Here is a 21,961-nt window from a genome sequence, read left to right as displayed (position 1 = left end):
GCCTATTAGTGGAATATTGTGCGCGCATGCTGGGTGGGGGTGACACAGGCTGCCTATTAGTGGCATATTGTGTGCACATGCTGGGTGGGGGTGACACAGGCTGCCTATTAGTGGCATATTGTGTGCGCATGCTGGGTGGGGGTGACACAGGCTGCCCATTAGTGGTATATTGTGTGCACATGCTGGGTGGGGGTGACACAGGCTGCCTATTAGTGGAATATTGTGCGCACATGCTGGGTGGGGGTGACACAGGCTGCCTATTAGTGGCATATTGTGTGTGCGCATGCTGGGTGGGGGTGACACAGGTTGCCTTTTAGTGGCTTATTGTGTGCGCATGCTGGGGAGGGGGGTGACACAGGCTGCCTATTAGTGGCTTATTGTGTGCACATGCTGGGTGGGGGTGACACAGGCTGCCTATTAGTGGAATATTGTGCGCGCATGCTGGGTGGGCGTGACACAGGCTGCCTATTAGTGGCATATTGTGTGCGCATGCTGGGTGGGGGTGACACAGGCTGCCTATTAGTGGCATATTGTGTGCACATGCTGGGTGGGGGTGGGGGTAGGGGTGACACAGGCTGTCTATTAGTGGCATATTGTGTGCACATGCTGGGTGGGGGTGACACAGGCTGCCTATTAGTGGTATATTGCGTGCACATGCTGGGTGGGGGTGACACAGGCTGCCTATTAGTGGTATATTGTGTGCACATGCTGGGTGGGGGTGACACAGGCTGCCTATTAGTGGCATATTGTGTGCGCATGCTGGGTGGGGGTGACACAGGCTGCCTATTAGTGGCATATTGTGTGCACATGTTGGGTGGGGGTGGGGGTGACACAGGCTGCCTATTAGTGGCATATTGTGTGCACATGCTGGGTGGGGGTGACACAGGCTGCCTATTAGTGGTATATTGTGTGCACATGCTGGGTGGGGGTGACACAGGCTGCCTATTAGTGGCATATTGTGTGCACATGCTGGGTGGGGGTGACACAGGCTGCCTATTAGTGGCATATTGTGTGTGCATGCTGGGTGGGGGTGACACAGGCTGCCTATTAGTGGCATATTGTGCGCGCATGCTGGGTGGGGGTGACACAGTCTGCCTATTAGTGGCTTATTGTGTGCGCATGCTGGGTGGGGGTGACACAGGCTGCCTATTAGTGGCATATTGTGCGCACATGCTGGGTGGGGGTGACACAGGCTGCTTATTAGTGGCATATTGTGTGCACATGCTGGGTGGGGGTGACACAGGCTGCCGATTAGTGGCATATTGTGTGCACATGCTGGGTGGGGGTGACACAGGCTGCCTATTAGTGGTATATTGTGTGCGCATGCTGAGTGGGGGTGACATAGGCTGCCTATTAGTGGCATATTGTGTGCGCATGCTGGGTGGGGGTGACACAGGCTGCCTATTAGTGGTATATTGTGTGCGCATGCTGGGTGGGGGTGACACAGGTTGGCTATTAGTGGCCAATACTGGGTTAAAGTTCCTCTTAATGTGCATATGGCTGAACCTCTCAAGTTTCAGGATTACCCTGCTGAACCTCATCAATAATACAAGAGCAACTGGGTCTCATCTCTGCACATCTGGGGAGAGACAATACACAGGATGACAATGTACTCAGATCTAGACTGTAAACACACTTGGTCCTGCACAAAACACAAATAAAGCATCTCCTACAAAATCTCACTCATGTCCACACCAAGACGTACCACTTTTATGGCATTAAAGGACAACTATCGATTAACATGTTTTCTTAAACTGGCCTGGGAATAGCTTGTGTAGATGTTCCTAAATACTGCTGTATCTGTACCCATGCTCATCTCTTCCTTTAATGTTATCAAATTCTTTTCATGGAGTGGTGTTGGGACCAGGGCCTTGGATCAGTGAATGATGAGGGGAGGGGGAAATCCCTTTCCCTACATATGTTAACCCTGTATGTACTTTATATATTTAGCAGATGACAGGTCTAAACTGCAGCTGTAGTTTTGTCTCTCTGAATAGCTCATTCAGAGAGATAAAACACAGGCTTTTGAAGGTTGTCTGTCTAAGGATACACTGACATGTGCAGAGCAAGCAGGCTGAAATGTATCCATCTGCAGCATAAAAAAAACATTCTCTTTTGTGTGTGTAACCTAATACCAAGGCAAGATTTTCATACTAAAGTATTTTGCTGTAGCCTTCTGAAATATGCAGAGACCAGCACTGACTGTATTGTCACTTTTCTCATAAAGCACAGACTCCCCTTTGCTAAAAAATCATTCCAATGCAGCTACAATCTAATGAATTACAGCTTTTGCCTCTTATGTTAATGTTTACGCAGCTACTTAGACATACTTTGTACATTGTAATTTTAGAACACTTGGTTATTGATAGTTGTCCTTTAATGAAAACACAGAGCCTTCCTACTTTTTCCTGCTGTTGTCATACCTGGTGCAAAAGGCTGTAACGCTATGGTGGAGATGGAGGATAAACTGCTGCTGCCTGCACAAGAGTGAAGGGAAAACACTTCACACAGGAGCCAGAGAATGACTGCCTGAATATGTATACTCTGTGGAGAAAAGGAAAAACATTGCCTCACGCGGTCACATCAGCTCTTACAGAATTACAAGCTGAAGCATGACCAAATATTCAGATAAGTAATGCCTCTTTTGTATAAACAATTATCTTTTAATTGCCCTGGGTGCTGCACCATCTAACAATCTGATAAAATATTGAGAAAAAATCTGCAGCAAGATAGTGTAGTCCCGTGATCCCGCGCACACACAGGTGGGGGCGCTGCGGTTTACAGAGTTGGTATTTATAATAACTGCAAATTGTCCAAGTTTGATTTCACCTCTCTCTGATAAATTAGTGAGGATGTTGTCTGTCATACAGGAAGTAGAAATTAATAATTTTGTTAGTCCAATCAAGGCTAGACGTCACTGCTCGTTCTGCTGCCCTTCTGTAACTGCAGACACTGCGCCTTGTCCTTTGTTTACATCACTGATGCAAGCCCATTGGCCGTCCACAGACTCCTATCACAGGGTCACCTGTAATCAGAGGAGAAACATATCAATTAAGCATATAGTTGGAGAAAGATTTCCAGACTATGGCCAGTCTTTTGTATGTAGTGCAGGTGGCTGTATTTGCTACTCTCAAATGTGTTCTCCTTGTCCCTGCACAGGCGCACGCTACCTCCCAGTCCCTGCATGGAAGCACACGACCTCCCAAGTCCCTGCACCGGCGCACACGACCTCCCAAGTCCCTGCACCGGCGCACACGACCTCCCAAGTCCCTGCACGGGCGCACACGACCTTCCAAGTCCCTGCACGGGCGCACACGACCTCCCAAGTCCCTGCACGGGCGCACACGACCTCCCAAGTCCCTGCATGGGTGCACGCGACCTCCCAAGTCCCTGCACGGGCGCACACGACCTCCCAAGTCCCTGCACGGGCACACACGACCTCCCAAGTCCCTGCATGGGTGCACGCGACCTCCCAAGTCCCTGCACGGGCGCACACGACCTCCCAAGTCCCTGCACGGGCGCACACGACCTCCCAAGTCCCTGCATGGGTGCACGCGACCTCCCAAGTCCCTGCACGGGCGCACACGACCTCCCAAGTCCCTGCACGGGCGCACGCGACCTCCCAAGTCCCTGCACGGGCGCACACGACCTCCCAAGTCCCTGCATGGGTGCACGCGACCTCCCAAGTCCCTGCACGGGCGCACACGACCTCCCAAGTCCCGGCACGGGTGCACACAACCTCCCAAGTCCCTGCACAGGTGCATACAACCTCCCAAGTCCCTGCAGGGGCGCACGCAACCTCCCAAGTCCCTGCACGGGCGCACGCAACCTCCCAAGTCCCTGCACGGGTGCACGCGACCTCCCAAGACCTTGCACGGGCGTACGCGACCTCCCAAGTCCCTGCACTGGCGCAGGCGACCTCCCAAGTCCTTCCACGGGTGCACATGACCTCCCGAGTCCCTGCACGGGCACATGCGACCTCCCAAGTCCCTGCACAGGTTCACGCAACCTCCCAAGTCCCTGCACAGGGCTGCACTGGAATTACCTGCCTGTATACTATTCTGCAGGGCTGTGGAATTGGTACAAAAATTATCCGACTCCTCAGTTTATGAAACCACTGACTGACTTTCAGGTACCCAAAATTGCTCCGACTCCTTAGTCTTATACTTACAGTATACTATATACTATTGTCTTATACTTACCAGAGCTGTGGAGTTAGTACAAAAAACATCTGACTCCTCAGTTTATGAAACCACCGTCTCTTACTCCAGGTACCCAAAAATTGCTCTGACTCCTCAACTCCACAGCCCTGCTATTCAGCCTACTAGATGGGGAGGGGTTACGTTAAAAGGAATCTGAAGTATGTGGGATATGGAGGTTGACATATTTATTTAATTTAACAGTGCAAATTGCCTGGCTGTCCTGCTAATACTCTTCCTCCGATACTTTAAGCCATAGACCCTGAAGAAGACAAGACAAATAACATTTATATTGCGCTTTTCTCCTGGCGGACTCAAAGGGCCAGAGCTGCAGCCACTAGTGTGCACTCTATAGGCAGTAGCAGTGTTAGGGAATCTTTCCCAAAGTCTCCTACTTAAAGGGAACCTAAACTAAGAGGGATATGGATGTTTCCTTTTAAACAATACCAGTTGCCTGACTCTCCTGCTGATCAATTTGCTGCAGTAGTATCTGGATCTCACACCTGAAACAAGCATGCAGCTAATCCAGTCTGACTTCAGTCAGAGCGCCTGATCTGCATGCTTGTTCAGGGGCTGTGGCTAAAGTATTAGAGACATAGGATCAGCAGGAGAGTCAGTCAACTGGTATTATTTTACAAGGAAAAATCCATATCCTTCTCAGTTTAGGTTCCCTTTAATAGGTGCTGGCTTACTGAAAGGGAAGCGCTTGGATTTGAACCTTGGTCTGCCGTGTCAGAGGCAGAGCCCAATACCAGTACAGATCAGATGTTTCTGACAAAAACCTGACAAGATTAGCTGGATGCTTGTTTCAGGTGTGTGACTCAGACCCTACTGCAGATAGTAAAATCAGGACAGTCAGGCAACTGGTATTGTTTAAATGGAAATAAATATGGAAGCCTCCATATCCCTCTCACTTCAGATTCCCTTTAAAGTACCTGCTCAGCAGCTTCTGCACCAACCACTTCCTGCACGACAGTTCTCCTGAGCAGCAGTCCGCGGTCTCAGACAGCGTCGGTGTCATACAACTTTTCACTGTATTTATGTAAATTAGGAGACCAGAAAAAAGCGTATCCTTTTAGCGGCGCGCCACTACACCAGTTACTCACCAGTATACAGACAAAGATAAGTACATAGCAAATCATTTTTTTCATAAAGATGAGCTTGAATTTTTAATATGTGCAAAAAATTGATTCACAAATCTTCAAAAGAAATTCATCTTAAGACACGACATCCCATAAAAAAGTGCAATATCAAAACAGTAAGATTAATTGTTTTTATAAGACGACAACATCAACTTGTTGTGGACTCTCCCTTGGTCGGTTCAGCCTGTGTGTGGTGTTTTTCTATATTTGGAAGTGGTGATTCCTGGCTTGGTTGTTGTCCAGATGCTGCTCCATTTGTTGCCCTATTCACATTGCAAGTGGATATTCCTGGCTTAGTTTTGGTCCAGATGGTTTTCCATCTTATGCTGTGTGTATAGTGCAGATGTACAATTGTTTGTGAAGGCCTGAAGAAGGGTCTACCTGAAACAAGTCAACGTCATCTTTTAAAAATAATTGATCTAACGGTTTTGATATTGCACCTTTTTATGTGTTGGCGTGTCTTAAAGGGTTCTCTGGTATGTTTAAAAAAAAGCTAAAACTGACACTTAAGTGGGGCTTCTATTGGCCCCCTGCAGCTGTAATGTCCCGTGCCATCCTTCTCCGATGCTTTATTCCCCGCCGCCGGTAACCTGCTAATTATTCATCTAACCAGACGAATAGAACTGCGGCTGCGTGTCTGCGCTCCCGCGCGCAGGAGCGAGCATGCACGTCATTGGAAGCTTACTGTGCAGACACAGTAGAAATTTTCTTGTACTGCCCCTGCGCAGTAGGCTCCCGATAACGAGCGCGGACACGGCCGCACAGCCGCAGTTCTATTTGTCTAGTTAGACGAATAATTAGCAAGTTACCGGCAGCGTGGAACGGAGCACCAGAGGAGGACGGCACAGGACATTACAGCTACAGGGGGCCGATAGAAGCCCCAGGTAAGTGTCAGTTTTAGCTTTTTTAAACATACCAGAGAACCACTTTAAGGGCCAGTGCACACCAAAAACCTCTAGCAGATCCGCAAAACGCTAGAGGTTTTTGAAGCAGATTTTCAAAGCATGTTTAGAGAGATTTTATAAACATGCCTAGCGGTTTTTGGAGCGTTTTTGTATAGCAGATTCCATATATTTTTACAGTAAAGCTGTTACTGAACAGCTTCTGTAACAAAAAAGGCCTGGAAAACCGCTCTGATCTAGCGTTTTTCAGATCAGTTTTCCACTTTCCTATACTTTAACATTGAGGCAGAAACGCCTCAGAAATCTAAAAAATGCTGCAGCCCCCGAGTTTGCGTTTGTAGGAAAAACGAACCGCTCTGGTGTGCACCATCCCATTGAAATACATTACCAAAGCAGTTTTCAATCAGCTAGAGTTTTTAAAAACGTTCCAGAACCGCTCTGGTGTGCACCAGCCCTAAGATCAACTTCTTTTGAAGATTTGTGAATCAATTTTTTGTACTTTTTGGATATGTTACGGCCAGAACCCGAAGTCTGGCTACTTCGGGTTCAGGCCGGTCAAAATGCGAAGTGGCCGGGCACCTGCGGCCAATGGTAGAAATGAAAAGTTTCCCAAATGAATTCATATCCCGGAGGCGTTAAATGAATGAATTCCCGGCGGCATTATGTGACCGGATGAAGCCGTCTCTTCGGCTGTGCCTCCTCTCCTCCCCCTGCCCCTCTCCTATGCAGCTGTGGCAGCCGGGGACCACGCGTGTCCCCCAGGATCGTTGGTAGCGGCAGGGAAGCAGAGCGGGAAGGCTGCAGACATCGCTTCTGCCAGCAGCCACTCTGCAGAGGAACAAAAGGCAGGATTCCCTGCTGCTACGAACAACTCTGAGGGACACGCATGTCCCCGGCTGCCAAAGCTGCATAAGAGAGGGGCAGGGGGAGGAGAGGAGGCAGAGCCGAAGAGGTGGCTCCATTAGGTCTGCGGCTTCATCCGGTCACATAATGCCGCCGGGGAATTCATTCATTTAACGCCGCCGGGATATTAATGCATTTGCGAAACTTCATTTCTAACATTGGCTGCAGGTGAACAGCCACTTCGCGTTTTGACCGGCCAGAACCCGAAGTGGCCAGACTTTGGGTTCTGGCCGTAACAGATATATTAAAAATTCAAGTTCATCTTTATGAAAAAATTAGGGAAATTCTCCTAGATAGAGACAAAGACAACCTCAGCAAGGTCATAGAAGCTATACATATATATTTCTACAATATCCAACAATTAAACAAAATCGTTCTGGAGTTGGAAAGTCAGAGGAAATCTCCACAACAGGAGCCCAGAAAGCTGCAAAACCCCTCCCCTTTACCGCTATTCACACTGCACCAGCTCTGACTTCCACGGGCCACAAATGCTCTTCTTTGTATTCACAAGGGCAGGTGAGCACGGACATGGCTACGCATCTTGTTATCTCCCCTGGACACAGCCTGGATGTTGGCGGTGATGGACCAGCTCACGTGCCACACCACATCATTGAATTTATGCAGTAGTTTTGGTGTCCAGCTGCTCATGGCACGCATGTCCAGATGTAAACTCTGCCGTCCTGTAAGACAGACCCAACAATGGTTTGTTACAACAGAGCTGGATTACCGCAAATGTATGGAATAGAAAACTCCTCTTCATGTTTACCTGAGAGCAGCAGGCTATAGTGCAAGTAGGGAGACCAATAGAGGGAGCCCAGGCCACATCTCTCGCCCAATCACTGTGTGCCTTTAGCTTCTGGTCTTCCTTCCACTGACCATCCCTGAATAAAAGGAGAGAGTGCTGAACACTTTCCTCATTTACAAAGAGGTGCCTCCTCTCCACCACTGCCCTGTCAGGAGAGCTCCAACTTACCTCCAGATCTTTACCAGGTTGTCACAGCCACCAGACACAAATCTGTTGATGTAATTTGGCCTCTGTCCAGATGGCCGCTGATCCACCAAACTGCAGGCACCACTGAAGGGGCCCAACTCACAGCATTAAACCTGATCTATGGAGGGACAAAAGCAGAATTATTTACCATCAGCTTGGTAGAGCCAGCACAGCAAAGGCCAGAAACAACATGCAGAGAACCTCACACTAATAAGCTTAAAGTAAACCTGTATACACAACTGCCCTTTGGGGGTACTTACCTCGGGAGGGGCAAGCCTCTGGATCCTATAAGGCTTCCCTGTCCTTCTCAGCAGCCTCAATCCAGCACTGGCTTCCCCAGAGAAACGGCCACCACAGTATTGACATCATTGAGCCTCATGCAAGCTTGCCAATTGGGCGCGGCAGAAATAGCCAAGCATCTGTGCAGTGGAGTAGACCTGATTAGGCTCGGCTATTTCCACCAGAGCTCAAATGGCAAGCAGCTACTGCGCCTGTTCGGGAAACCAGTGATGGAAGCCGCTAGTTCACAATCTGGCAACAACTTTCCAGGGAGCCAGCGTTGGATTGGAAGTGCTGAGGATGACGAGGGAAGCCTTATTAGTATCCAGGGGCTTCCCCCTCCGAGGTAAGTACCCCCCAGGGGCTCTTTTTTTCTTTAAAGCAATTCTGAAGTGAAGACAACACAGAGGCATGACAGCACATATGAATAAGTACCAGCATATGTGGGCAGAGCCTCTAATAGGCAGACTGCTCCCATTGCATCCAAAACAGATGCTAGAATATGCATTAACTACCCTAATCTCTAATTAAAGGGAAATGTCATGCAAACATAGTATAACCTGGCAGCAGCTAGCAATAAAGTAGAACTTACATTTTGTATAGAGCAGGGAGAAATGGCAGTGCTTCGTAAAGCCAGGCCGCATTTGTTTGCATGCTAAAAAACTGTTTTGGAAGCTAACATCCTCCATTAGCCTATAAAAGGCTCTGGGCTGGATGTCATTCAGATGCAGCCTGGCTGCCTCTTGGTTGAAATAGTAAGGCTCAAAGTAATATTGAAATAAAGATAGATACCTTCTAGATCCTCACCCCATGCCCCTGGTCTACCGCTGTTCAAATGGTGTCACCGAGTACTTCCGAAGACTAGCTGTTCTGTATTACAAGGTGCTAGTCCAGGCTCACAGCTGCACCTGTTCTCAGAACCACTCAGAGAGGCAAGTGTTTCCAAAGCCTTCTAAGGAGTCCCAAAGGCTCTGGGATCTCAATGGAGGCACGGCGCTGAAACAATGGCATGGAGAGGACTGGGAAGGCTCTATGGGATTCAGAGCCATCCCTCTACATAGGTGAATATCTAACTTTTTTTTAGTTTCGCTTCAGTATTGCTTTAACCACTTCCAGACCACGCTATTTGAAATCTATGCCCTGTTTGGGACCTGTTATCCCTGCCAGGGAGTACATTTCAATTAGCCCGCTGCACACTACCGCCGATTGTGCCGATCTCCCGCCACTGCAGCTTACTCGCCCTGCTGTCAGTACGTGCTAACAGGGTGTGCTGACAGTGACCTGAATATAAAACAAGACTGAATATACAGTGTCATCTGGGGGCCAAACGTGCACTGCTGCAATTGGGAAATGTACATTGTTAGCGTTTATTCGGGTTTTGCTTTTTTTCCCCCGCAAAAAGAAAGCTCTCTTTTTCCTGCACAATCCATGCCTCGGTAATTACAAAGTATTCCTACGCATTAAAAAAAAACACAGGACAAACGTGAAAAATCACATGCGGAAAACACAATTGCAAATGCGGATGCGCTATTGCGGAAACCAGTGAATCCTGATCAACGGCCCATAGGGTTGCATTGGATCTAATGGTCCAATAATGCATTTAGATCGATTTTCAATAGATTTCATCCTGAAATCTATTGGAAATATGTTCCTAGTGTGTGGCACACATCAGATAGATTCCTGTCAGATTCGACTTAACAGGCATCTGACAGAAATCTGATGGTCGAACTTGCTGCAAATCTATCAGTGTATGGCCACCTTTACAGTGTAAACACAATGGTCCTGATTCACAAAGCGGTGCTAACAGTTAGCACCCTGGTGAAAAGCCCTTTATCACGCCTTGGGCCTGATTCACAAAGCGGTGCTAACAGTTAGCACCCTGGTGAAAAGCCCTTTATCATGCCTAAACTCAGTTTAGGCATGATAAGTTTAGGTGTGATAAGTTTAGGCATGATAAGTTTAGGTGTGATAAGTTTAGGTGTGATAAGTTTAAGCGCCAACTGCGTTAGCACCACAGTGCACAGCTGATCAAAAGTTTTACGCTAGCAAAGACTGGGGCACTTCGTATAAAGTTTAATGGCGCTGCTTTGCGTGCGGGACTTTACAAGCGATCTAAACTTATCTAAACTTAGCATGCCTAAACTTATCACACCTAGGGCTTGATTCACAAAGCGGTGCTAACAGTTAGCACCCTGGTGAAAAGCCCTTTATCATGCCTAAACTCAGTTTAGGCATGATAAGTTTAGGAGTGATAAGTTTAGGGGCTCGATTCACAAAGCGGTGCTAACCCAGTTAGCATGCCTAAAAGACTTTAGGCATGATAACCATTGCACCATGCTGGTGAAAAGCCAGTTTAGGCGTGATAAGTTTAGGTGTGATAAGTTTAGGCATGATAAGTTTAGGTGTGATAAGTTTAGGCATGCTAAGTTTAAGCGCCAACTGCGTTAGCACCGCAGTGCACAGCTGATCAAAAGTTTTACGCTAGCAAAGACTGGTGCACTTTGTATAAAGTTTAATGGCGCTGCTTTGCGTGCGGGACTTTGCAAGCGATCTAAACTTATCTAAACTTAGCATGCCTAAACTTATCACACCTAAACTTATCACACCTAAACTTATCACGCCTAAACTGGCTTTTCACCAGCATGGTGCAATGGTTATCATGCCTAAAGTCTTTTAGGCATGCTAACTGGGTTAGCACCGCTTTGTGAATCGAGCCCCTAAACTTATCATGCCTAAACTTATCACACCTAAACTGGCTTTTCACCAGAGTGGTGCAATGGTTATCATGCCTAAAGTCTCTAACTGGGTTAGCACCGCTTTGTGAATCGAGCCCTAGGGGCTCGATTCACAAAGCGGTGCTAACCCAGTTAGAGACTTTAGGCATGATAACCATTGCACCACTCTGGTGAAAAGCCAGTTTAGGGGCTCGATTCACAAAGCGGTGCTAACCCAGTTAGAGACTTTAGGCATGATAACCATTGCACCACTCTGGTGAAAAGCCAGTTTAGGTGTGATAAGTTTAGGCATGATAAGTTTAGGTGTGATAAGTTTAGGCATGCTAAGTTTAGATAAGTTTAGATCGCTTGCAAAGTCCCGCACGCAAAGCAGCACCATTAAACTTTATACGAAGTGCACCAGACTTTGCTAGCGTAAAACTTTTGATCAGCTGTGCACTGCGGTGCTAACGCAGTTGGCGCTTAAACTTATCATGCCTAAACTTATCACACCTAAACTTATCATGCCTAAACTTATCACACCTAAACTTATCACACCTAAACTTATCATGCCTAAACTGAGTTTAGGCATGATAAAGGGCTTTTCACCAGGGTGCTAACTGTTAGCACCGCTTTGTGAATCAGGCCCCAGGTGTGATAAGTTTAGGCATGATAAGTTTAGGTGTGATAAGTTTAGGCATGCTAAGTTTAGATAAGTTTAGATCGCTTGCAAAGTCCCGCACACAAAGCAGCGCCATTAAACTTTATACGAAATGCACCAGTCTTTGCTAGCGTAAAACTTTTGATCAGCTGTGCACTGCGGTGCTAACGCAGTTGGCGCTTAAACTTATCACACCTAAACTTATCACACCTAAACGTATCATGCCTAAACTTATCACACCTAAACTTATCACACCTAAACTTATCGGCCTCGATTCACAAAGCGGTGCTAACAGTTAGCACCCTGGTGAAAAGCCCTTTATCATGCCTAAACTCAGTTTAGGCATGATAAGTTTAGGTGTGATAAGTTTAGGTGTGATAAGTTTAGGCATGATAAGTTTAGGTGTGATAAGTTTAGGCATGCTAAGTTTAAGCGCCAACTGCGTTAGCACCGCAGTGCACAGCTGATCAAAAGTTTTACGCTAGCAAAGACTGGTGCACTTTGTATAAAGTTTAATGGCGCTGCTTTGCGTGCGGGACTTTGCAAGCGATCTAAACTTATCTAAACTTAGCATGCCTAAACTTATCACACCTAAACTTATCACACCTAAACTTATCACGCCTAAACTGGCTTTTCACCAGCATGGTGCAATGGTTATCATGCCTAAAGTCTTTTAGGCATGCTAACTGGGTTAGCACCGCTTTGTGAATCGAGCCCATCATGCCTAAACTGAGTTTAGGCATGATAAAGGGCTTTTCACCAGGGTGCTAACTGTTAGCACCGCTTTGTGAATCAGGCCCTAGGGGCTCGATTCACCAAGCGGTGCAAAGTGTTAGCACCGTGGTGAAAAGGCCCTTATCACGCCTAAAGTCACTTTAGGCATGATAAGAAGAAACTCGCGCGAAGTTGCCGCGCGCAAAGTTTTGCGCGCGCAAACGCGCGCGTGCGCGCGCAGCGTCCCCGCTTCGCGCGAAGCTCCCATTAAGCCCTATGGGACTTTGCGCGCGCTCTCACGCGCGAAGAGCAGGAAAAAGCGGTGATAACTCAGTGGTGAAAAGGTCATCACGCCTAAAGTCTTTTAGGCGTGATAACTGGGTTATCACCGCTTTGTGAATCGAGCCCTAGGTGTGATAAGTTTAGGCATGATAAGTTTAGGTGTGATAAGTTTAGGCATGATAAGTTTAAGCACCAACTGCGTTAGCACCGCAGTGCACAGCTGATCAAAAGTTTTGCGCTAGCAAAGTCTGGTGCACTTTGCATAAAATTTAATGGCGCTGCTTTGCGTGCAGGACTTTGCGCATGATCTAAACTTATCTAAACTTATCATGCCTAAACTTATCATGCCTAAACTTATCACGCCTAAACTTATCACACCTTGGGCTTGATTCACAAAGCGGTGCAAAGTGTTTGCACGCCAGTGAAAAGCCCCTTATCACGCCTAAACTCACTTTAGGCATGATAAGAAGCAACTCGCGCGAATTTTCCGCGCGCAAAGTGTTGCGCGCGCAACCGCGCACGCGCGCGCGCGCAGCGTCCCCGCTTCGCGCGAAGCTCCCATTAAGCCCTATGGGACTTTGCGCGCGCACGTAGGAGCGTACGCGCGTACGCGCGGAAACTTCGCGCGAGTTAGAGCAAAAATCGGTGATAACTCAGTGGTGCAAAGGTTATCACGCCTAAAGTCTTTTAGGCGTGATAACTGAGTTATCACCGCTTTGTGAATCGAGCCCCTAGGGCTCGATTCACAAAGCGGTGCTAACCCAGTTAGAGACTTTAGGCATGATAACCATTGCACCACGCTGGTGAAAAGCCAGTTTAGGTGTGATAAGTTTAGGCATGCTAAGTTTAGATAAGTGTAGATAGCATGCAAAGTCCCGCACGCATAGCAGCGACATTAAACTCTATGCGAAGTGCACCAGACTTTGCTAGCGCAAAACTTTTGATCAGCTGTGCACTGCGGTGCTAACGCAGTTGGTGCTTAAACTTATCATGCCTAAACTTATCACACCTAAACTTATCATGCCTAAACTGAGTTTAGGCATGATAAAGGGCTTTTCACCAGGGTGCTAACTGTTAGCACCGCTTTGTGAATCAGGCCCCTAAACTTATCACACCTGGGCCTCGATTCACAAAGCGGTGATAACCCAGTTATCACGCCTAAAAGACTTTAGGCGTGATAACCTTTTCACCACTGAGTTATCACCGATTTTTCCTGCTCTTCGCGCGAAGTTACCGCGCGTACGCGCGTGAGAGCGCGCGCAAAGTCCCATAGGGCTTAATGGGAGCTTCGCGCGAAGCGGGGGCCGCTGCGCGCGCACGTGCGCGGTTGCGCGCGCAAAACTTTGCGCGCGGTAACTTCGCGCGAGTTTCTTCTTATCATGCCTAAAGTGACTTTAGGCGTGATAAGGGCCTTTTCACCATGGTGCTAACACTTTGCACCGCTTTGTGAATCGAGCCCTTAAACTTATCGGGCTCGATTCACAAAGCGGTGATAACCCAGTTATCACGCCTAAAAGACTTTAGGCGTGATGACCTTTTCACCACTGAGTTATCACCGCTTTTTCCTGCTCTTCGCGCGAAGTTATGGTTATCATGCCTAAAGTCTCTAACTGGATTAGCACCGCTTTGTGAATCGAGCCCTAGGCATGATAACCATTGCACCACACTGGTGAAAAGCCAGTTTAGGGGCTCGATTCACCAAGCGGTGCTAACCCAGTTATCACGCCTAAAGGACTTTAGGCGTGATGACCTCTTCACCACTGAGTTAGCACCGTTTTTGCCTGCACTTCGCGCGAAGTTATCGCGCGCAAAGTTTTGCGCGCGCACCCGCACAGGCGCGCGCGCAAAGTCCCATAGGGTTTAATGGGCGCATCGCGCGCACGCACGCGGGAGCGCGCGCAAAACTTTACGCGCGGAAACTTCGCGCGAAGCCCTTCTTATCATGCCTAAAGTGACTTTAGGCGTGAAGAGGGCCTTTTCACCACGGTGCTAACACTTTGCACCGCTTGGTGAATCGAGCCCTAGGTGTGATAAGTTTAGGCATGGTAAGTTTAGGTGTGATAAGTTTAGGCATGCTAAGTTTAGATAAGTTTAGATCGCTTGCAAAGTCCCGCACGCAAAGCAGCACCATTAAACTTTATACGAAGTGCACCAGACTTTGCTAGCGTAAAACTTTTGATCAGCTGTGCACTGCGGTGCTAACGCAGTTGGCGCTTAAACTTATCATGCCTAAACTTATCACACCTAAACTTATCATGCCTAAACTTATCACACCTAAACTTATCACACCTAAACTTATCATGCCTAAACTGAGTTTAGGCATGATAAAGGGCTTTTCACCAGGGTGCTAACTGTTAGCACCGCTTTGTGAATCAGGCCCAATGTGCGTAGCCCTCACCATATGCACATTGCTGATCTTCTTGACATCCCATGGGCTGTCCCCTGTATAGGTGAGTAGAGAAATGGCGCCGTCTGAACTTCCGCAGGCCAGCTTTAACCCGAAGTCGTGTGGGGCCCAACACATGGGGCCTGATTCACAAAGCGGTGCTAACAGTTAGCACCGTGGTGAAAAGCCCTTTATCACACCTAAACTCACTTTAAGCATGATAAGTTTAGGCATGATAAGTTTAGGTGTGATAAGTTTAGGCATGATAAGTTTAAGCACCAACTGCGTTAGCACCGCAGTGCACAGCTGATCAAAAGTTTTGCGCTAGCAAAGTCTGGTGCACTTCGCATAGAGTTTAATGGCGCTGCTATGCGTGCGGGACTTTGCATGCTATCTACACTTATCTAAACTTAGCATGCCTAAACTTATCACACCTAAACTTATCACACCTAAACTTATCACACCTAAACTGGCTTTTCACCAGCGTGGTGCAATGGTTATCATGCCTAAAGTCTTTTAGGCATGCTAACTGGGTTAGCACCGCTTTGTGAATCGAGCCCCTAGGGCTCGATTCACCAAGCGGTGCAAAGTGTTAGCACCGTGGTGAAAAGGCCCTTATCACGCCTAAAGTCACTTTAGGCATGATGGGCTCGATTCACAAAGCGGTGCTAACAGTTAGCACCCTGGTGAAAAGCCCTTTATCATGCCTAAACTCAGTTTAGGCATGATAAGTTTAGGTGTGATAAGTTTAGGTGTGATAAGTTTAGGCATGATAAGTTTAGGTGTGATAAGTTTAGGCATGCTAAGTTTAAGCGCCAACTGCGTTAGCACCGCAGTGCACAGCTGATCAAAAGTTTTACTCTAGCAAAGACTGGTGCACTTTGTATAAAGTTTAATGGCGCTGCTTTGCGTGCGGGACTTTGCAAGCGATCTAAACTTATCTAAACTTAGCATGCCTAAACTTATCACACCTAAACTTATCACACCTAAACTTATCACGCCTAAACTGGCTTTTCACCAGCATGGTGCAATGGTTATCATGCCTAAAGTCTTTTAGGCATGCTAACTGGGTTAGCACCGCTTTGTGAATCGAGCCCGATAAGTAGAAACTCGCGCGAAGTTGCCGCGCGTGCGCGCGTACGCGCGTACGCGCGTAAGTGCGCGCGCAACACCCGACGCTTCGCGCGAAGCTCCCATTAAGCCCTATGGGACTTTGCGCGCGCTCTCACGCGCGTACGCGCGAACGCGGTTACGCGCGGTAACTTCGCGCGAAGAGCAGGAAAAATCGGTGATAACTCAGTGGTGAAAAGGTCATCACGCCTAAAGTCTTTTAGGCGTGATAACTGGGTTATCACCGCTTTGTGAATCGAGGCCCTAAACTGGCTTTTCACCAGCGTGGTGCAATGGTTATCATGCCTAAAGTCTCTAACTGGGTTAGCACCGCTTTGTGAATCGAGCCTATGGAGTTCACTGCATAGGAGACAAGCTGCAAGAGAACCCCACTATGACCATTATATTGCATGGATTTACTATCCACAACTGGAACTGATCTTTATTGATAATAAGACATGCAAAGTCATCTGAGAATGTCTGACCTCACAGACTACCCAGTTAGGGTGGGCAAAACCAAAACTGATATTTCAATGTTTAGTTGAGGCTAAATAAGTAATCATTCTTTGGTTTCTCTAGGATACAGTGAAAGGGGGGGGGCAGCACCCATACAAAGGAGAAGGTGCGCCCAAGCAAACAGCATTCCACACCACCGGAGCTGTTAGATGCAGGAACCAAATCGTGCAGGTACCACCGATGTAATTAAAGCTTCTTTATTGATCACATCAGATAAAAATCAGCAAATCCAATGACAGGCCGCTGTTTCGAGCAATCAAGCTCTTTGTTAAGTTTATAAAACTGCAATAAAAGAGTGTCCATCCAACTCACTTATATATCCATCATAGACCAATATGGTGCAGCACATCATCCATCCAATCAACAGGCGCCAGGTCATAAGAGGACCTGATGGGGAACTGCATAGGACGGGTAAACCCCGCCCCCTCCAAAATTCACACGTTGCCCAATGTTTAATCTCATGCCTAGCTTGAAACAAAAACAACCTAGGCACTACTATGTCTCACAGCGCTGTATACTTACTGTCCATATGCTCACTGTATCACCCTCAAAGGCATCTTATACCGCCGTACTATGAACATGTGCCTGGGCCGCCGACCAATCAGCTGGCACAAAGCGCCTCCCCTCACTAAGTGCTGACATAGGCAGAAGACATCTCCGCTGTCAGTAGCTAATAGTAGTTGCCGCCAACCAATCAGTGGCCAGCGTACGCAGCGCACAGCCAAACAGGAAAGAGCACTGACGTGTGCGAAAGTATCCACACCGCAACAAATAACAATGCACCTCAGAGGAAGGGGGGCGACCAATCCTATACAACCCTTTTGTATGCTGAAACCGCTGACCAATTAGCGGTCAGCCAGCACACAGCACAAATCTGCAAGTAGGCAGATGAATCCCAGAAGCCGTGCCATGCACGGCTATGGGATTCGCTGCCTCCCGCATGAAAAAATGCTGCAATGTCGTCTGAATCGATTGCAGCATTATCCCCATGGCAGAGTTTCGCCGCGCAATTTGCTTGCGGGGAAACTGCGGATTCAGCCCGATTTCTGCAGCAGTGACCCTTATAGCATGCCATCTCAGATTTCTTATCTTTATAATCACTTTGCTCTGTTGCTCACTTCTTTTCCAAGTGCTGTACCAAAACCTGGCTCTTATAATGTCATCAGTCCAGCCCATAATCTGCACAGAGCATGAGCAGGATTTCCCAGGCGTATTTGCATGACGGGTAGGACAAAATGCTGAAGGGGAGGACAAAATGCTGAGGGTGTACTTGCAACACTCTTGCTTCAAGAAAGTTACTGCGACTTCATTCCTGACAAAGATGCTTTTCATATTAAAGAGGAACTTCAGCCTAAACAAACATACTGTCATTAAGTTACATTAGTTATGTTAATTAAAATAGATAGGTAATATAATCTCTTACCCACCTTGTTTTTAAAGAACAGGCAAATGTTTGCGATTTCATGGGGGCAGCCATCTCTTTGGTCGAAAGGAGGTGACAGGGAGCATGAGACACAGTTCCAACTGTCCTGTGTCCAGATCACCCCTCCCAGTTGCTAGGCAACGAGAACAAAAACATCAGAAATCCCATCATGCTTTGCACAGCATCAGGGGAAAAATGCCCAGGCAGTTTTCTTTGATGGGGCGCCACTTAGCTTCTGTGCAGCTAAAAATTAGGCTTTGGTAAGAAAAACTAAGTTCTGATGCTGTGAAACTGTTAAGCAAACACCAAACCTTTTCAGTGCTGCTGAGTAGATTTTTAGTCTGGAGATTCACTTTAAACAAAAAAATGCCCACTGCTCCAGCCCCACAGATGACATCTCCAGACATTACCACTACTTCATGATTAGATCAGAATTTCCTACCACTAATGTCCCTCTCCAGCTGATATGGAACGACAAGTCATAAGGCTCTCCTTGTCAGCAGGATGTTACCTGAGGAGTCATGGCCGGTGTACTTGTACATCTTCTCCCAAGTGCCGTTTTCCTCTTTCCAGATGACGACTTTTCTGTCATAGGAGCAGGAGGCCAAGATGTTTCCATACATTGGGTGAGCCCAGGCTACCTGCCACACCGGCCCCTCATGCCTGAAAAGAACAAGCAAATCTGTGAGATGGCCTTCCAGGAGGACCCTCTGCAGCTAGGAAATGATAGGATGGATGGTAGGCTGACATGAAATCATATACATGTGATAAGATTAAACTGTAACACTACATTAAATGAAAAGCACTTGTCCAGCTTCCAAAGTGCCCAGGATGAAAGGTCCAAACGTTTTTGGTGTAATTATTTAAGGTAGGATTTCAACACAATGGGCTTGATTCACAAAGCGGTGCTAACCTACTTAGCATTCCTAAAGACTTTTGGGCGTAATAACCATTGCACTAAGTAGGTTAGCACCGTTTTGAGGAATAAAGTGGCGCGCAAAGTCCGGTGCACATGGAAAGTCGCATAGGGTTTAATGTGCGCAGAGTTTATTTTATCACGCCTAAACTGTGTTTAGGCGTGATAATGGGCTTTTCACCAGCGTGCTAACTGTTAGCACGCTTTAGTGAATCAAGCCCATTGAGTAGGGCTGCTCAAATCCGAATCCGGGAGATACCCGGATAGTTGCTATCCGGATATCTCCCAGTAAACCTGTGCAGGGTGGGCGGGGGGTCAAGCTTACCTGTTTGATGTCTTCTTCAACCGTCCTTGGCCCCTTCCACGATGCGTCCCACGTGCATCACGTGACTACAAACACTTCCTCCTTCACCCCGGAAGGAGGAAGTGTTTGTAGTTACGTGACCGCCGCGTGGAACGCATCGTGGGAGGTGCCAGGGACGGACGAAGAAGACGTCAGACAGGTAAGCTTGAAGCCCCCCGCCCACCCCGGACAGGCTTACTGGGAGATATCCGGATAGCAACTATCCGGGTATCTCACCGGATTCGGATTTGAGCAGCCCTAACAATGAGGTTGATTAACTAAGCTTTGCTGCTACAGCAGCGAGTGTTATAATCCCCTGTGCACGCTATGCAGCCATAGCATGCACTGTTAAATTACACTGGGCTCAGATAGTTTAAAGATAGCTCAGATAGTTTAAACACTCCACTGAACCCGCCCAGAGCCCGGCAGCTCCATTGCCTTAAAAGTACGATATTCCTGCACTTTGATTGGCCCAATAGCTTGACTATTAAAGAGAGTCTGCAGCGAGAACAGATCTCGCTTCAGACCTCATATATAGCAGGGGCATGTGTGCCCCTGCTAAAACGCCGCTATCCCGCGCCTTAACGGGGGTCCCTGTCCCCCCAAATCCCCTCCGTAATGCGGGGGAGCGTTTCCGCATTGGGGCAGGGCTAACCGCCGCAGCCCTGCCCCACGCGCGTCTGTCAGACGCATATCTCCGCCTCTCCCCGCCCCTCTCAGTCTTCCTTCACTGAGAGGGGCGGGGGAGAGGCGGCGATGCGCGTCTGATAGACACGCTGGGAGGCAGGGCTGCAGCCATTAGCCCTGCCTCCAGGAAGAGAAATGTAGAGACCAAGTCTGCGACCAACTTTTGCGGGGGGTGGGTTGGGGGTAAGGGACCCCCGTTAAGCCGCGGGATAGCGGCGTTTTAGCAGGGGCACACATGCCCCTGCTATATACCAGAGCTGAAGCGAGATTTAGTCTTGCTTCAGTGTCTCTTTAAGTGACAAGCAGCCTACAGGGCCAATCAAAGTGCAAAAATATCGCACTTTGAAGCCACTGGACCCCGCGGGCGGGTTCAGTGGAGTGCTCGTTAAGTATAACAAAGCACTCCTTAAACTGAGCCCAGCATAATTTAACAGCGCACGCAATGGCTGCATAGTGTGCACAGGGAATTATAACACTCGCTGCTGTCATTAAGCTGCACTGCTGAAGCAGCACAGCTTAGTGAATCAACCTCAATGTGATTTAGTACTGCATTAGCCTTTTGTAAATCTAAACTTTGAGGGCCCTTTCACACTGGAGCGTTACAGTGCGGTAAATTTACCACACCACGCCCCTGGGCAATGAAAGTATATTGGGGAGTTCACACTCCCCAAGCTGCGGTACGCTGCGCCGGAAGTGCCCTATCTAACGCGCTTCCAAACTTATGGTACCGCGCGGCTCCTGGGGCGATCTGTGTCAGACTGGAAGTCATGTAAGTCTAAGGCAACACACCTGTCTTTAAAAAACCCACCACAGTTTTCAGCGTCGTGCATGCTCAGATGCGAATTTTAGAAACACACTTCCGCGCATGGCATCGATCGCCCAACAGGAAGTGAGCATCACTTCCTGTTGGCCAAATGCCAGACAGGGACTACCAAGTACTGACACCGCACCGCTGCCACCAAACTGCAGTATGAAGCTGGCCTGATATAGATATGCCCAACCCAAACAATGGATCCCTCCTTAAAGTGTACCCGAGATGATTTTAAATGGTAAAAAAGAGACACAAAGGCATGTTCTCATCCGACGGACATGCCTCTGTGTGCCCTCCTTGCCACTCTCGATCCCCCTGCACCTCACTAGTCCCCTCCCCCCCGAATCTGCTGACAAGCAGCTTGTCAGGAAAACGAATGGGGGAGGGACATCCCTTGGAGGAGAGTAACTCCTGCGTAACGCTTCTTCCCCGCCTATCAGAGTCTTCTCACTGGCTCTCCACTGCCCGCTCCCTGCCTCTCCCCCACCCCATCCATGACAATCAGCGCTCAAGAGCACCGAGCTACATCTGCAGTGTCGTGACCCCAAAGGTCACAGAAGTAAAAGTAAAGGATTGCAGCTCCCCCCCTCCTTCCCCCAGACTAGGTAGCATGCTACCATCTTTATTCTCTAATAAACAATGCCAGTTGCCTGACCATTGTGCTGATTCTTTGCCTCTAATGCTTTGGCACTGGGCATGCAGATCAGATGCTTTGACTGACAGTCTGAACTCCATTGGCTGCAGAGGCATATCTAGAGAAAACGGCGCCTATGGCAAGCACTGAAATTGTGCCCCCCACGCATCAAATTGTAAATCCAGCTGCAAGAATACTTGACATGAAAATAAAGATTGTTCTTTTACTCAACGTATTCTTGTGGTTCCCTCGCTGACCTCCTGGTCCTCATCCTTTATCCGCTGTGAGACCCAGTAAAGTGTGCATCTTAGCTAAGTCGTGCACTACTGCCCCTGCATTGGCCTGGCG

The 21,961-nt window shown here is 48.1% G+C and overlaps 1 pseudogene; it reads right to left on the bottom strand.

Annotated features, from left to right (window-relative positions):
* Nucleotides 1–2,642: 2,642 nt before the first annotated feature.
* Nucleotides 2,643–18,845, bottom strand: LOC137560768 (protein SEC13 homolog; annotated as a pseudogene).
* Nucleotides 18,846–21,961: the final 3,116 nt, after the last annotated feature.

This window comes from Hyperolius riggenbachi, chromosome 3, assembly GCF_040937935.1.
Source record: "Hyperolius riggenbachi isolate aHypRig1 chromosome 3, aHypRig1.pri, whole genome shotgun sequence".
Classification (NCBI taxonomy): domain Eukaryota; kingdom Metazoa; phylum Chordata; class Amphibia; order Anura; family Hyperoliidae; genus Hyperolius; species Hyperolius riggenbachi.
Note: the sequence above shows the minus strand (reverse complement) of the source record. Positions and strands in the feature narration are given on the sequence as shown.